General features: G+C 43.6%; 1 protein-coding gene across 5 annotated transcripts in view; it reads left to right on the top strand.

Moving 5' to 3' along the window:
• The window catches only part of LOC111874647 (UPF0565 protein C2orf69 homolog), a 63,084-nt gene that overhangs the window by 12,161 nt on the left and 33,253 nt on the right, over window positions 1-17,670 (top strand). The gene's annotated exons all lie outside the window — the stretch shown is intronic.

The following is a 17,670-nucleotide window of genomic DNA, read 5'->3' as shown; positions in this document are numbered from 1 at the left end:
CGCCACTCAAGTATACTTGATGTCCGATCATTCAGGGCAGCAGACTGTGATACTGACCACTACCTGGTGGTGGCAAAGGATAGGGAAAGACAGGCAGCGAGCAAACAAACAACACACAGAGTTCATATGGAGAGGTTTAATCTCAAGAAATTAAATGAGGTAGAGGGTAAGGGGCATTATTGTGTTGAAATCTCAAATAGGTTCGCTGCTTTGGAAACCTTGGAAACTGAGGTTGATGTTAATAAAGCTAGGGAAACTATTAGAGAGAATATAAAGATGTCTGCCAAAGAGAGTCTATGTTGAAGAAAGCAGTCTTCTGGGATTTGGCACCGTGTATATGTGGTGTTAACCGACGTTTCGGAGGAACGTATCGCCTCCATCTTCAGGGTAGAAGAAAAATATAAGAATTCTGCAAGCGGAGAGACCGTGAGAACCGGTAAAAGCGGACCCTGAAGATGGAGGCGATACGTTCCTCCGAAACGTCGGTTAACACCACATATACACGGTGCCAAATCCCAGAAGACTGCTTTCTTCAACATAGACTCTCTTTGGCAGACATCTTTATATTCTCTCTAATAGTTTCCCTAGCTTTATTAACATCAACCTCAGTTTCCAAGGTTTCCAAAGCAGCGAACCTATTTGAGATTTCAACACAATAATGCCCCTTACCCTCTACCTCATTTAATTTCTTGAGATTAAACCTCTCCATATGAACTCTGTGTGTTGTTTGTTTGCTCGCTGCCTGTCTTTCCCTATCCTTTGCCACCACCAGGTAGTGGTCAGTATCACAGTCTGCTGCCCTGAATGATCGGACATCAAGTATACTTGAGTGGCGTCTGCTGTCTATCAAAATATGGTCTATTTGATTGTGTATCTTCCCATCAGGAGGTGTCCAAATAAATTTATGGATGTTACAATGTGGGAACATTGTACTTTTGACAGTAAGATTTTTTGGTGTGGCAAAGTTTACTACTCTGACTTCATTATCATTGCTGATTTCATGCTAACTGTCATTCCCAATCGTTGGTCTGAAAATGGCTTACCTCCCTACTTCGGCATTGAAATCTGCTAACAAAATTTTCATAGGGTACTTCAGGAATTTATCAAATACATGTTCTAGTTCTTCATAGAATCTCTCCTTTATGTCATAAGTTTTATCTTCTGTTGAGGCATGAACATTCATAACAATAATATCACACCAGGTACCTTTTAGTATTATATATGATATCCTATCTCTACGAACTCTACCCTATTAACTGCTGATACTCTTATCTTATGTACAAAAAAAACCTATACCTAATTCATGATTTTCATTCCCCTTTCCACAAAAAAAATATATATTCTTCTGCTGGTGCGACGCCAGCTCCATCCCATCTCACCTCCTGTACTCCCGCTAAATTTAACTTATATTTTAAGGTTTCTTCTGCCACTGCCCTGAGCGAACCTGCCCTATACAAACTTCGAACATTCCAATTGCCAAATCTCATATCCATTTTCTTTAGCTTAGGTTGTTTATTCAAGGAATCCTTCCAGGTCCGAGGCTTTATGTTCATTTTCGTAACAGAGTAATTTTTTGCGGTGAGAAGTTGTCAGCTACACGCCCACCCCCCAAGCTGGAGGACCATCCCTTATCGGCTGGCTGAGACTGCTTATTCAATATATTCGCAACTTCCTTCCAAAACGAGGGCGTTTCCTCCATCCGCAACCAGAGGACGCGCCATGCCGTGGTGACAAGGGACCCACCTAACATGGAATCCCGTCAATACGTCTATATATAAAAACCAGATTAACATGAACGTAATGTTCCTCTTGACTAGTCGAGCTTTTTTTGACCGAGGTGAAAAAGGGCTCTTCCATTGTGACGACTGCTGCTTCTTTTCAGGGTCGTAGCCATAAACACAACTTTCGTCACCAGTGACAACCTTCGAAAGAAAGTTTGGATCCTCTTGAAGCCCTTGTTGAAGTTCCCCTCAGACTTCCAAGCGATGCTGATTCTGTTCATTTTGCAGCAGTCGTGGCACATACTTCGCCGCAATCCTCCTCATGTTCAGTTCTTCCAACAAAATGCGTTGACATGTACCATAACTTAGTCCCAAGGTGTTACAGAGGCCTTGGATGGCCAGTCTACGATCTTGCAGAATCAGATCCCTAACGTTTGAGACATTTTCTGGGGTGGTGCCAGTTGACGGCCTACCCGAACGATCGTCATCATCAGTCGATGTTCGGCCATTTTTGAAACACTTATAGCAGTCGTAAGTTTGCGTCTGGCCTAAACTGTTGTCACCAAAAGTTTGCTTCAACATTTGGCGCGTTTCTGCAGCGGTTTTCCCAAGTTTAAAACAAAACTTTATAGAGACACACTGCTCTCTCAGGTCAGCCATCGCAAAACCGCAAAGTCACGGAAACACAACAATGGAAATATGTTCACCAACAATCAAGGCAACCACTCAACTCGACGCTGCTTGCCACACTGATTCAAGAAGGGTGTGTGGGGAGACACCTAGCGGTATTTAGATGTACTCATAACCATTCACGCGCAGAATTCAAATTTCGGGAACTTTTGGATAGCACCACGTATTACCATTCATTATTTTATAGATCAAAGACTCAGATTTTTCTTTCAAGAGTAAATATATGCATTTTATTACTCTTATAAAAATAGTGTACATTTTATAATTTGTTAAGCCTTTATTGAATAAATAATGTGTTGTATTTTATGAGAAACTCTCATTTGGCGGCAGGAATTTCACTGAGAACTTTACTCTAATCCAACTTCTTCCTCTATACTTCAAAACTAATGTCTGCTGTCTGAATTAGACATTGTTGAAAATTAAAACATTGGGAATTATCTGTAACATGATCAGCTGTTACATAATTTGTTCTGTATTTGAGTTACTGTGTTAAGAGGGTATATTTCTTGATTTAATGTAAGGAAGCATGCTTGAACATAGACCCAGAACCCTTTCTTATGAGAGGGAAAGCAATATAAATGTTTGTTTGTGGATGTTAGAAGGAATGAGTACTTTGAATGAAAGAATTCTTGAGTAGCGTCACTATCAGCTATAACTGGTACAGTTTATTTCAATTTAATCGCAGCTGAAGTTGAAAGTGTTCTCTGATTGCTTGAAACATACTCAAATATGGCGAATGGGTGATTGCCAAAAGCATTCAGATATTTTGAAAGTATAATGATTCATGATAGAGGCCTTGCGACGAGTTGATATCCCACCCAAGGAGTTCTACCGAATGTCTAAGATCCAATAAACGGAAGTGAAACGGAGAGTTTCATGGGGGTACGCCAAGGCTGTAGCGCCAAAAGTGAAAATATTATTTATGGTACAGGTTCACTGTTCTCCATATATCCTTGTGACAGCTCCCTTATACCATGCAATCCACCTTGTCCCATCCATTGTTGAGCATACATGTTGTCACGTGTATGAGTGACTGGAGACAATGTTTGGATCAGATATCAAGTATACATGAATGCCGTCTTATGTCTATCAAAGTATGGTCAATTTGATTTTTTTTTCTATAAGGAGAAATCCAAGTAAATTTATAAATGTTACGATGTGGGAACATTGTACTTATAATAGCCAGATTTTGGGATGTGGCAAATTTTAGTACTTTGACTAATTTCGTGTAAACCCTGATTCCCAACTGTTGGTTTGAGAATGTCTTCCCTACCTACTTTGGCATTAAAATCTCCGAACAGAATTTTCGTATGGTATTTAGGGAATTTATTGAATACATGTTCTAGTTCTTCGTAGAACCTGTCCATTTCATAATCAGTTTTATCCTCTCTTTGGGAATGAACATTCAGAACAATGATTCACACCAGCAACCTCTTAGTATTATGTTCGACATCCTATCACTAACAAACTCTACCCTCTTAACTGCTGATATGATTTTCTTACGTACGAAAATACCCATACCCAATTCATGGCTCTCTTTCCTCTTTCCATAGAAAAATGTATATTCACCTGCTGGTTCGGTGCCACCTCTGTCCCATCTAACCTCCTATACTCCCATTAAATTTGACTTTGATATTTCTTTTGCATCTGGCCTATACATACTTCTTACATTGCATGCACCAATTCTCATGTCCAATTTATTTAGCTTAGGTCGTTTATCCAAAGAATCTCTCCAAGGCTGAGTTCCCTTGTGACATTTGGTAACAGGCTTATTTTTTAAGGTGAGGAATTATTAGTCCGACCCCCAACCTCCAAGCAGGAGGACCACCCGTTGTCTGCTTGCCACAATTGCTATTTCGGTATTCACAGCTATCCTCCAAATCTGGAGACTGTCTTCTCCATCCCCGACATGAGGACGCAACATGCTGTGGTGACGAGGGACCCACCTAACATGGCTGCAGTACATCTACTGTCACTGATATCCCTGATTATAACATCTCGGCATGGACGACACAGAAAACACCATTCCCCTGTTGCTGTTCGATTGTTACTTAGCGGACCGCACAGAAAAGCCACTTTACAGTCATTTCTTAGCAACTGGTCTACATGCTACAGTATTATAATTTTAAAAGTTTGTTATGAGTTTCTTGGATTCCTGATTCCGGACAGTACTGAGACTAGTGTGGAGGACCACCCTTCTTCATGGTTACAGCAATGATTGTCAGTCATTTGATGTCTTGCAGAAAATAACTTCTTAGCACAGCATTATTGCTTCATCAGATGTTTTAAAGTACTAGATAGTACTTATGTTATATAATATTTCCTAGGTTTTACTCTTTCCCAGAAGATCATCATGGCCTTTTTCATGGGTTTTCACAGACTCTCTAGGCAAATGCTGAGGTAGTGCCATAAGATGGTCACAACTACTTCCTTCCACAGCCTTATTCATTCATCATATATAAACGTCATGCAATGAAATGTTATATAAACCTACATAGCTCATAAAGCCTATAAAGGAACGAAGAATATCTTTGTACGTGAATGTTTAGCAATACAAGTGGCATGTTTGTGGGATCAGCTACTGACTGTGTCTGATATTCTGATTGCCTTTCAGAACTCCATACTTCTGATGATAATTTTTTTTTTCACTCTGAGGAGCATAGGGATTTAGTGGCAGATCGTTATGGACATGGAAACTTCAGGTTCCATAAAAGACAATACCTGAGAATCAGTCACCTTCTCAAGAAACAGTTGCTTTTCATGTAAATAATAGGGCAAACTGAAGGTTTTGATGAGGTACTGGAAACTGAATGATAATTACATTTTTGAATATTTCAAGACAGACGCCACATGCACATTCCTGGTAGTGAGCCAGACACCTGAGTTCACTGCACCACAGTGGCAGGAGAGCAAGTAGCTTGCTTTGCACTTATTAGATGCACGGGAATTTAGACATTTTCACAGAGAAACATTTAGTTGCTTATATTATGACCGTCGACACAAGTAATATGAGAATATCTTCAATAAAGACAATAGGTGTTGGTGTATATTTTACGTGTTCAATATAAACGTAACTGTGCTCCATTTTTCGACCGTATAATTAGGTCGTCATCAGGCACACATGAACGTAACTCAAGCGAGTCCGTCCAGCTACATGAACATCAGCAGAGGGCAACATTCAAACCTGCATTTATAAAACACCTAAGCGTTCACGATAACCTAGCATCTAACAACCTCTTTATTACAACCGTCACAACACAACAAATATCAAGATCAGTGCCTAGTTTCGGCTCTGCTACATGTTTCGGCTATCAATAGCCACCATCAGGCAAATAAACGGTTAACATATATACACCACTGAACCGCAGTACTAGTAAAATTGGATACAATACTATTAATTATATAAAACTCTTGACGTAAAAATACAATAAATCAGATTAAACAGAAATGAGTACCAGGATTTAATTAAATAATTTTCCTGGGGAGTGACGCGCGGTCGGCGCGTAAGGCTGACAACCTTACCGCCATCTTTGAGCCGATTGTCAAGGTAATGTGGGACCCTTAACGTCTCACTTTTTTTTTTTTTGCTTTATATAAGACAAAAGTTATAGTATAAAAGAAGAATAAAATTCTTAGAGTGATGTTTTATATCATCGAATCAGTCGTTGGTTTTGTAATTTTGTTGCGTTCCCACGGACAAATTGGAATATTCTATATTTTTTGTATATAGAATTGTATAGGAGGCTCGTGATGTAGATGTAGTAAATTAATGTTAATTGTTTAGTCGGTGCCTCATCTTACAAAGTATTGTCCGTTCTGTAGGGAATGTGAACAACGACTAACCAATATTTTAAATACAACATAAAATTATTTTTATACCATTTATATTTTTAATGTTTCTATTTTCACATTTTATCATATCTTTGTCTTTTATCTACTAAATTGCAGATATATTCCTCATATATAAATATATTGTATCGTGTTTTTGCCACTGAAGACGCCGTTCGGATTGTTAATTGGTTTATTTAACAACCTACAAGTTTTTGCTACAATTAATTATAACACTGTTAGGGGTTTACACAATTTACAAACCCTACGCACAGATCTCTTCACACTGTCCTCAGTAGTCTACACGTATTCACAGCACGATACGGGAGCTATACAAGTGTCACTGTATCACTCCCAATTACTTCTCTTGTGAGCCAAGCATCTGCTTCTCACGCTATCACTTCTACTCACACGTTCCGGTATTCTTCTTTCCGCTACAACTGAACTCGGCGACTGTTCCATCCGCACTGTGTCACTCCTGCTCACACACAGACTGACTCCCTAGCTAACTCGTAACTAACTGTTGAAGTCAAAGTCAGAGTCACATTGCGACTGACGGTCAGTCAGTTAGTGAGTCTTGGTATCGAGAACCATCTGGGGCTCATGACCAGATATTAATTATTACCGTTTGACAGTTACGGCTTTGCTTCTGTGGGGCGCCTTCTCTGACGAGAGGACGGGTCTGTCTTTTGTATATGCTGCTGGCCCTTGCCAGTACAGTCTTTCTTGTGTCCAAGTCCCTTGGGACTTGCGACCATATTTTAATGTCTTAGATTTGAGACTTCCCTTTTCGTTGCCTCCTACGAGTCGCAGGGTCACGGCGGAGGTATTCGACCCCGCCTCCACACGGGATTGACTCATCTAAGTGTTGAATAGTGTTCGCTGCTCCTTATTTAGCCCCGTTACGGACAACACAGAAAACAGTTACGTAATAGGCACCACTGTTGCGTAACGCCGTCTTTACCGACTGCCTAGGAACAGTCGTTGCACGGACTCCCCGCCGTGTTTACAAAGGCTTTGCTGGGCAGCGCTGCCTGGAGTTGTTTACGGCTACGTAGCAACTGCGGCGTCCCGTGTTACGTCACCGCGGGGAAAGGCGTGTCTTCCGAGCGTTGCACACTTATGGACGGAGTGGCGGTATCTGACGTCACTCGCGAGATCACAGAGTTCACGCGACCCCCACCTCGCGCTACGCCATTCACATCACACTATATTTGCTAGCAACGCAACCATCAGTTGCAAGAATACGAATTCGTATTATAACCAATTTTAATCACTTGAGTTATGTTCATGAATACCTGATGATGACCTAATTTTACGGCCAACACAGTTACGTTTATATTAAACACGTACTTTATATACAAACACCTGTTGTCTTTATTGAAGATATTCCCTTATTATCTCTGTCGACGGTCATAATATAAGCAATTAAATATTATATACACAATAGGATGCAGTCTATAACGTGTGCAGGAAAACATTTAAAATAAGTCAATACAGAGTTTTGCTTTTGCTGATGATAGTGATATAATGGGCTGGACAGTGAACTCTGTTAATGAGGCATTCTTTGCACTCTCAGCTGCTACAGACACACTGGGACTGGAAGTAAATGAAGAGAGAACGAAGTTTTTCAAGTAAGCAAAAGACCTACAACATCATCTAAGACAGATTTGAAACTATAACTTTAAAGTAGTACAAGAATTTAAATACTTGGTAACAATAGTGATGGGTGATAACAATATGGATAAACAGCTTAGAAACAAAATAGTATTGTACAAAGGTCAGATACAAAGTAGTGGCAGCACCTCTATAGTTCTGAAATGACTTTATTACCTGATGTAAACACACTTACGTTCCTTCAATAAAATCCCCCCCCCATGTGTACTAATTTCTGCCAAATTTGTGGAAGGCGTCGTACACCATCAGCGCGTCCACTTCTGTTGATGTCCAGCAGTGACTGCCCTACAGCACGAATAATCTCCTCTCTTGTGTTGTAGAGTGTCCCTCGCAGTGGTTCTTTCATTTTGGGAAAGGTATCATAATCGCACAGAATCATATCGGGTGAGTATGGCGGATGTTGTAGTATCTCCCATCGCCAGCAGCGAAGGAGATCCTTGACAGCGTCAGCAGAATGAGCCCCTGCATTGTCACGAAGGATGATGGGGTTCATTGCCAACAAGTGTTGTCACTTTCTCTTGAGTGCTGGATGAAGATGATTTCGCAGGAAATTGCAGTAGTAGGCAGCGTTTACTGTCTGGCGTTGAGGTACAGTGTGGTGCAGTATCACTCCATCAATGTCATATGCCACAATGAACATTGCCTTCACATTACTCTGTGTAGGGTGCACTTTCTTTGGACGAGGAGAGCCAGGATGCTTCCATTCATTTGATTGTCGCCTCAAGTGCGGTTCGTATGAGCGAGTCCAAGTTTCGTCCAGAGTGACGATCCTTCCAAGGAAGTCGTCACCTTCCCTCTGGTACCGGTCCAACAAGCCATGTGCAATTGCATAACGTTGCCAATGTTGCGCCTCGGACATACCTTTGGGGTTGGCGGCCAACTTCCTTCTGGACCCACCATCGTCCTTGGTCCGTTTCTTCAGCTGACCACGGCGCCTTACATCTAGATGCCGGTCCCCATTCCGCTTATTCAGTGCTCTAAAAGTTTCCACTGCGGCCTCTTTCTTAGGGACTTCCTGATGCTACGATTCGGTCACTGTTTCTTTTGGATTTGCAGCCATCTTTTCTGGATAGACCTCCGTTGCTTCTCGGCCGGCCTTCATCTATTTTCGCCAGGCAGTCGTGTCTTCTGTGATCTCCTTTAGTTTGGCGACCATCTCTTCGTGATTGGTTCTTCTTCTTGATGTGAACCCACTTGGCTTTCATCAGTTCGAGAGAGGCTTGGATATTCGTTATGGCGTTTAGCAGCGTTGTCGAGTGGGTCATATTTGTCTATCACGTAGACAAGAATCTAGCGATGCGCTCAATCCAATCCACTAAATTGAATCCACTCCTTTTTCTGACACCAGTTGTCACGATTTATGGGTGACAATAGAAGGGGTTTGGATTGGTGAATGGATTTATTGACTACTTATACGCATGACTCAGACCTACAACCAGTTACAATGCTATCACTGAGTTACAGTGCTATCGCTTATCTACAGACTTTACAAAACACTACAGTACACTCTAAGCCTCAGTCTTTTATAATCTTCCCTAGTCGTTGCTTGGTAACAGGTCTCAGCAATGGAGATTTCTTCAACTTCTGTGCTCACGCTGTTGCCCTTTGACTAATACTACTCACAGTTGAATTCATTGTCACAGTCAGAGTTACTTTACGACTGGCGGTTTACCGCCAACCAGTTCGTCTTGGCATCAGGCCCCTTGAGGCCCGCGACCAGAGTTTCTTTTTTTCACGCTGAACTGTTGCAGTAATAGCCCTTATATAACATCCTCTCCGACGAGAAAATGGGTTTGTCTCTTATGAATATACTTGACCTTTCGTCAAGTGTATATTTCGCACATATAACATGTTATCGGACATTCTTCCTTTTGCACTACACACAAGTCCTCTGTCAGTACAGGCTTTACAGAGCAGAGCATGCCTAACTTACATATCTTATGATACGACAAATTAGTCATATGAACGGTCGTAAGCTTGACCATTGCCTAGTTTAAGCCTCTTATATTTTCTGTGTCTGGCTTCATCTTGTTCTATACCGCGAACATGTTAATTCTCATGATTTTGTATGACTTCTGCTTGTCGTCTGCACAATTTTGTTATATCATTGTATACATATGGAAAGTTGAAAGCTGTGTGCAAGTCGCGGACTGGTGTGCACCTTGAAAAATTTCCAATGGCGCGCGTAACCTTGTTTTGCATGCGCTGCAATTTTAGCAGGTAGGTGTCTGCAGCTAATTCCCAGGCGGGACAAGCGTACTCGTAAGTCATTACTGATCTGATCAGTACCTTATAGAGAGTTAGTTTGGTGTTTGAGTTTAAACGCTCGGTTATTAATAGGGAGATTCTAAAAAATGTTCTGAAGGCCTTAGCTTCAATCATTTCTATATACAGGTCAAGTCAAAGTCAAGTCAAAGTCCATTTGTTACTATGATTACTATCAGTTATAAATATGTAAGAGTTGAGGTTTTGACGGCGGAAGCTATAAAGAATGCCGTCATCTGGGATGTGGCGCCGTATAGATATTGTTAACCTACGTTTCGGATGAACGTACCGCCTCCATGTTCAGGGTATAAGAAGTCTGCAGCCACCTGCACACGCTGGTTCATCGCTCGCGGATTTCATATACCCTAAAGATGGAGGCTATACGTTCCTCCTAAACGTCTGTTAAAACAATATCTACACGGCGCCACATCCCAGAAGACAGCGTTCTTCATAGTAATAAAGACGTAATGCTGAGTAGCATGGATACTGTAAAATAGACATATCATTATCAGTTTCGTGTAAGCTGTCATACTCAGTAGTCCAGTTGTAAATATCTGCGCCCTGGTTACATTTGCATTCAAATCTGCTGACATCACGTAGTGCTGAAACTAATTGAATATGCAGACACTTTAGTTGACTATAAAATTGTCCTTTATATCGTAACTTTTATTTTCAGTTTTGGCAAGAACGTTCAGAACAAAAATATCACATCAGTAAACTGTCAGTTATATATACGGTATCCTATCAGTAACAAACTGTACCCTTTTTTAACTTCTGATCTGGTTCTCTTGTACACAGAAAAGCATATAGTGATTCTTGATATCCCAAGTTCCAAATTATATGGCCATATTCCATTGCTTATATTATTCAAAGGAATATGTGGGAACCGCCCGCATTTAATCAAACGTACATTCTGTACAACTACAATAAATATTTAATAAGTGGTTGTCTCTACATACGACATCCCACATTGGTGACCCCGTCGTAATATTCCGACGTAGTCCTAGGTTGAGGTTAAGGGGCAGCCAGCCGTAGGTGCGGATGGTAGTACATTTAGCCGCACTGAGGTCGTAGTTGCCGCGTTCTTTCTGTCGCGGAATGAGCCTGTAGGGGTACACGCAGAGGTCTGAACCCGTGTCGGCTAGGAATCGCCGTTTACTGATCCTGTCCATGATGAAGAGGGGACCGGTAATTAGGGTGCAGATGTGTGCCGCCGTTGATTTCCGCTCTGTTGTTTTCCTGCTTGCGGTAGGCGCAGGGCTGTGTACACTTTTGTGCCCGGGCTCCGTAGCGGTGGTGGTACCAGCAGGCGGTGGGTATAACCTTATCTCGGGAGGGGGATCTGCTGTTCGAGCGGAGGTTCCTGGAGCTGGAGCGGGGAGCCATTGAGTTGGAGCGAATGTCGTCCAGCTCGGCGCTGAGTGCTTCCACTTGGCTGTGGTGCAACCTCGATGATGCGGTCCGCGTAGCGGGCTGCGATGTCCAAGTCGCACTCGGGGTGGCCGGCGAGGACGGCCCTTATATGGGAGGGTAGTCGGCTGGACCAGATGCTGCACAGTTAGTCGTCTGGCATGTTTGGGGCGAGGCTTCTGAGATGTCTTAGAAACTGGGGCGGTTTGCGGTCGCCCATATGTTCAGGCGTAAGAAGCTCACTGATACGATGCTCTTTCGAAAGGCACAGCCGCCTCACCAGTTTGGTCCTCAACGTGGTGTAAGGGTCGCGTTTCAGCTGAGAGGTGATGATGTCCTATACTTCCAGGCATGACGGTGGTCCAACTGCGAAATCACGTAGCAGAACTTGGTCTACTCGTTGTTGATGCCGGCCATGGTGAACTGTGCCTCCGCTTGGGCGAACCACACAGCTAGCTAGTCGCTCGGTCCATAACGGCGGACGTCGCACCGCCACTCTGTATATCTGTGCTGGTATTGCGCTGTTCGTAGTACCGGTGCCGTGTTGGTTTGTGTCATTTTTTTCTTGCTGTTCGCGTCCGGTACGCAGTTCATCTTGTAAGCTCTATATCTGCGTTACGTAATGTTGTAGAAGGTCTCCTGTCTGGCCGCTGGTCATCATTCTTGTCGAATTGTCGGGGTGAATATCCAGTAAATCGATTCGTCAATCTAACCTGCGTCTAAAGTCACTAATACACATGACAGCTGCTCAACGCGGCAATACACCAGGCACTACGTAACGACTTTCTCTCTGGACCCAGAGTCAAGGGCTCATACCCTATCACCGGGACGCCGGAACTCCACAGCGCCTTCGAATAGTTGCAATGCGAGTTTGTCACGCGCCGCATTACTGGCACACTCCGATTCATCCTCGCCACTGGCACTCGTCACAGACACCTCCACGTCCGCCATGGGTGCTGTGCTGCAGCAATACGTCCAAAACGCCTGTCAGCCCCATTTTCTTCAAGAAACTCAACTCGGCCCACCAAAAATGCAGTGCATACGACCGCGAGCTGCTGGCCATCTGCGAGACCGCAAAGCATTTCCGTCACTTCAGAATCTTCACAGACCACAAACCTATCACTTACGCCTTCCAGCGTAAACGGGACAAATGTTCACCGAGGCAATTCAGTCATCTCGACTTCATAGCGCAATTCACTACCAACATACGATACATCTCTGTACAGGATCACGTCGCCGACGCTCTCTCTCTCTCTCTCTCTCTCACGTCGAGTCCGTCACTGCGCCACCATCCTACGACGCACTGGCCGCATGCAGGACAGCGACGACGAGATCCAAACACTTCGGCAGCCGAACACCGCCCTGCGGCTTGAGAAACTACCAACCTCCGGTATCGTGATGTCCAACTACAGCGATACCTCTGCCGGGACACATCGGCCGTATATTCCATCCCCCGTACGACTCCAAATGTTTCAGTCCGTCCGTGGTCTGTCGCACCCAGGAACCAAAACAACCGCGAAGCTGGTGCGCACAGCGTTTTATATGGCCAGGCGTACGGAATGATTGCCGCACATGGGTAAGGGCTTGCTAGTCCTGCCAGAGCTCTAAAGTCTTACGCCACACTGTTACCCCACTGGGCGACTTTACATCGCCGACAGCCCGTTTTCTTCACATCCACATAGACCTCGTTGAACCCCTACCGACGTCAGCAGGCTACACATACTGCCTTATTTCAGCCAACCCTTTCGCCTGCTGGCCAGAAGTCATCCGCACCCTGGCCATCACAACCGACGCAGTGGCACGCGCCCAACTGACCGGCTGAGTATCCCGCTTCGGTTGCCAGCAGACCGTTACCACCGACCAGAGACGTCAATTTGAATCTCAGTGCTTCCACTCCCTGGCCAAGCTCTGTGGTATTCAACTCTCACGGACACCGCCCATCATTCAGCAGCTAACGGAGGACCTACAGGACTCGTATATGGCGAGCCTCTAAAAATCCCTGGCGAGTTTACTGACTCCGACCACCGACCCAGTAGATCCAGTGCACCTCATCACCGAGCTCCGCCAGCATATGGCCCGCCTCACACCGATTCCGGCAACAAGCCACTCTTCCTCCCCTACATTCATGCACAGCGATCTCGAGAAGTGCACACGCGTCTTTCCCCGCCACGATGCAACGCGCAGAACGTTTGAGTCCCCCTACAGTGGACCATACCTGGTCCTACCATGGAGAGAGAAAACATTGCAAATCCTCGTGCGCGGCAGGCCTGTCAACGTGTCAACCGATAGGTTCAAGCCGGCCTACATGCTGAATGAGACCGGCCGCGGGACCACCACCACCTGCAACCCCTTAGCCGACGCGACCCCGGCCTCAGCACCATATGCCGCGCCACCACCATCCGTTGCACATACTACACGCTCCGGATGCCACGTACATTTCCCTGCACGCTTCAACAGCTCCTTCGTCAGAGAGGGCGTCCCACAAAAAAAAAAAAAGACCGTAGCTGTCAACCAGTAATAAATATCTGGCCATCAGCCCCAGGTGGGGCTTGATGCCTAGACTGACTGACCCTCAGTCACAGTGTGACTTTGACTTTTTATTATTATTGTATTATTCTTCGCCCTGCTTGTCAGCAACCAGTGACTTTAAATTCTTCAAACAAAAGTTTGTGTATTCTGTACAGCTACAATGAATATTTATATGATAGTTTAATAAATCGTTGTCTGTACATGCAGTGGCATCCCACAAATCTGTCAAGTCTAGGGCCATGTGTGGAATTTTTAACACGCAATATTTGACACTGAGTCTCTTATCTAACCCCGAAGCATGAGGATCACCAGCTGCGTGTGACTGCTTGTTCAGTATATTCACAGGTACCCTCTGTGTAGAGGCCATCATTTTCTCCATCCACATCCTGAAGATGTCATGCCTAAGTAACCACTAGTGAATCATGCCTTGGTGACAAGAGACCTAAAAGCTATTCAGATGATCAGATCAAGAATGAGAGATAGAAGCATGTAGAAGCAGCAAAAAATGCATACCTGATTTTGGTTAGAAAATCTGAAGGGAAGACACCACTTGGGAGATGGGGGGTTGATATTAAAATGAATATTGAAGAAATGTGTCAGAATGTGTTCAATCTTGATCTAGCTCAAAATATGAATCAGTGGAAAATTCTTTTGAACACAGTCTGTACTTTGGGTTCTGTAAGAGGCAAGGAATTTCGTGGCTAACTGAGCGACTGTTAGTTTTTCAAGGACTTCTCCAAGGAGTTAATTAGTTATGTAGATAAAATAGACTTGGTGCAACCAGATAACTAATTGTCCAGTGCTCTCTTTTCATTAATGCAGCATCTGTTACTGTGCCACTTTGTAATCTAAACAGGAATGTTTTTTCTCAGCTGATTTATAATCGATGTAATTGGAAAGGTATGGAAGGAAGTGGTTGTGGTCTATTTTTTATGTACTATTATGGAATTTACCTGGAGGGATTTGCAAAACCCCAAAGACCTCAGTAACTATAGCCAACCTCCAAGCACACATATGAATGCAGAACCTCCTGAATATAAAACAGAAATGCTAGACATTCACTTACAATGATCAACAGGCAGGATGCACAGACCATTTGCTGTAACTTTTTTTTGTGGTAATAGGAATGAATTATAGTGTGTAGTGAATGGACATTTCTTCTTTTATCTTGGTTATTTTCACACTTTTTATGTTGAAGGTGAGTGAACAAAAATCCCTCAGGCACTTGCTATTTTTACACTTGTCATTGTGGTATTGTATTTAAGCATTCTGCACCATTTTAATCACTTGCTGTATATACTTAGGTCATACCAAAAGCCATGATCATCTTTTTTTTTCATGCAACCTGGCAACAGCAGACAAAAGAGAGTACGGTGGTAGATGGAACCAGCTGTTGTGTTAATCTTAAGTGTCTTGTGACGTCAATAGCTTGCATCATGTGACCAGTATCATTCCTGACAAACTGGCCAACAACGATATGTCTTTTCGCCAGCATGCTGTCATCGAATTTCTTGTGAAACAGGAAATCCCTGCTGCAGAAATTCACCAGAGAATTCAGCGTGCTTATGGAAGTGTGTGCATGGGTGCAAGCATTGTTCGAAGATGGGTGAAACATTTTAAAGATGGTAACACAAGCATCAAAGATGAGCCTCGGAACAGTTGTCCTTGAACAGCCTCAACTGAACACAACAAGGAAAGAGTCGATAAGATCATTCAAGATTACAGGCGTGTGACTGTGGACACAATAGCCTGAAAACTTGGAATAGGGCACAGTGCAGTACAGGAGATGATTGAAATCTTGGGCTATAGGAAAGTTTGTGCTCGTTGGGTCCCGCGGTTATTGACCGAAGACCACAAAGGTCAGCGAAAAGCCATCACCTCAGAACTGCTGCAGAGATATCGACACGAAAGCGATGATTTTTTGCTCTGATTTGTGACAGGTGACGAAAGCTGGTTTCACCATTTCGAGCCTGAAACGAAACAGAACGGCAGAGTATGGAATGGCACCATTTGCATTCTCCATAAAAAAAGAAGGCAAAGACAGTGTCATCAGCTGTGAAGGTGATGGGCACAGTCTTCTTGGATGCAGAGGGGTTTATTCTGACCAAATTCATGGAATCTGGGCAAACCATCAATGCTGCTTCTTATGTCCAGACGCTGCACAAGCTCCATCGTGCATTGCGCGATAAACGTCTGGGATGAAACATCATCATCCTGCATGACAACGCTCGCCCCCCCGCCGCTCGCCTCACATTGGAAGCAATTGCAAATATGGGGTGGGAAGTTCTTCCACACCCCTCCTATAGCCCTGATCTGGCACCCTCTGACTACCATCTTTTCAGATTTGTGAAGGATCAGCTGTGTGGACGTTTTGAGACAAGGGAGGCAATTTGGAAAGCAGTGCGTCAGTGTCTTTGGATGGCTGGAACGGAATTTTACAGAAGGGGAATTTTCAGACTCCCAGAATGTTGGGAGAAATGTGTACAAAGAAGTGGCGATTATGTGGAAAAATAAAGAAATGTCTGTAGATTGAGGTGGTGTATTTGGTTTGTCAATAATAAATCATGTTACTTCACAAAAAATTGTTTCTCATGACTTTCAGTACGACCCTCGTACAATATACAAGGGTTGGATAAAAAGTAGTGGCAACACTGCTGTAACATGAAAGATGTGCATCAAGTGGCACTAGCGCCGTCTGTAGCTGATAGCAGAAGTTCAGTTGAAGTAGTGCAGTGAGTGGTTCTGGTTGTGTTTCATTGAGTTGCATTATGCATCATCTTAAAGTGCAGGAGCCCAGTTCAAGTGCCCTAGGAACATGTTTGCAAGACAAGAAGAACGCTCCTGGATAAAAATTGAAGTTGCATGAGGTTGTAGTGCACAAAACTGTTATCAGGGACTGTGAGAAGCATGTGGTGATGCTGCTGTGCCATATTGCACAGTGACACAATGGGTGAAATAGTTCTATGAAGGGAGGGTTGCCATTCAGGACAGACACTGTACCTCAACGACAGACAGTAAACACTACGTACTACTGCAGTTTCCTGCATAATCATCTTCGTCCAGCACTCAGGAGAAAGTGACAACACTTGTTGGCAATGAACCCCATCATCCTTCGTGACAATGCAGGGGCTCATTCTGCTGACGCTGTCAAGGATCTCCTTCGCTGCTGGCGATGGGAGATACTACAACATCCGCCATGCTCACCTGATATGATTCTGTGCGATTATGATATCTTTGCCAAAGTAAAAAAACCACTGCCAGGGTGACTTTACAACACAAGAGAGAAGATTATTCGTGCTGTAGGGTAGTCACTTTTGGACATCAACGGAATTGGACGCACTGATGGTGTACGACGCCTTGCACAAATTTGGCAGAAGTTGGTACACATGGGGGGGGGGGGGCGATTATATTGAAGGAATGTAAGTGTGTTTACCTCAGGTAATAAAGTCATTTCAGAACTATAGAGTTGTTGCCACTACTTTTTATCCAACCTATGTATTTCAGTCACAGGGTCATTATCAGGTATATATGATGATTCGCGTAAATTGTT

Source organism: Cryptotermes secundus, unplaced genomic scaffold, assembly GCF_002891405.2.
Source record: "Cryptotermes secundus unplaced genomic scaffold, Csec_1.0 scaffold56, whole genome shotgun sequence".
In the NCBI taxonomy this organism is placed as follows: Eukaryota; Metazoa; Arthropoda; class Insecta; order Blattodea; family Kalotermitidae; genus Cryptotermes; species Cryptotermes secundus.
Note: the sequence above shows the minus strand (reverse complement) of the source record. Positions and strands in the feature narration are given on the sequence as shown.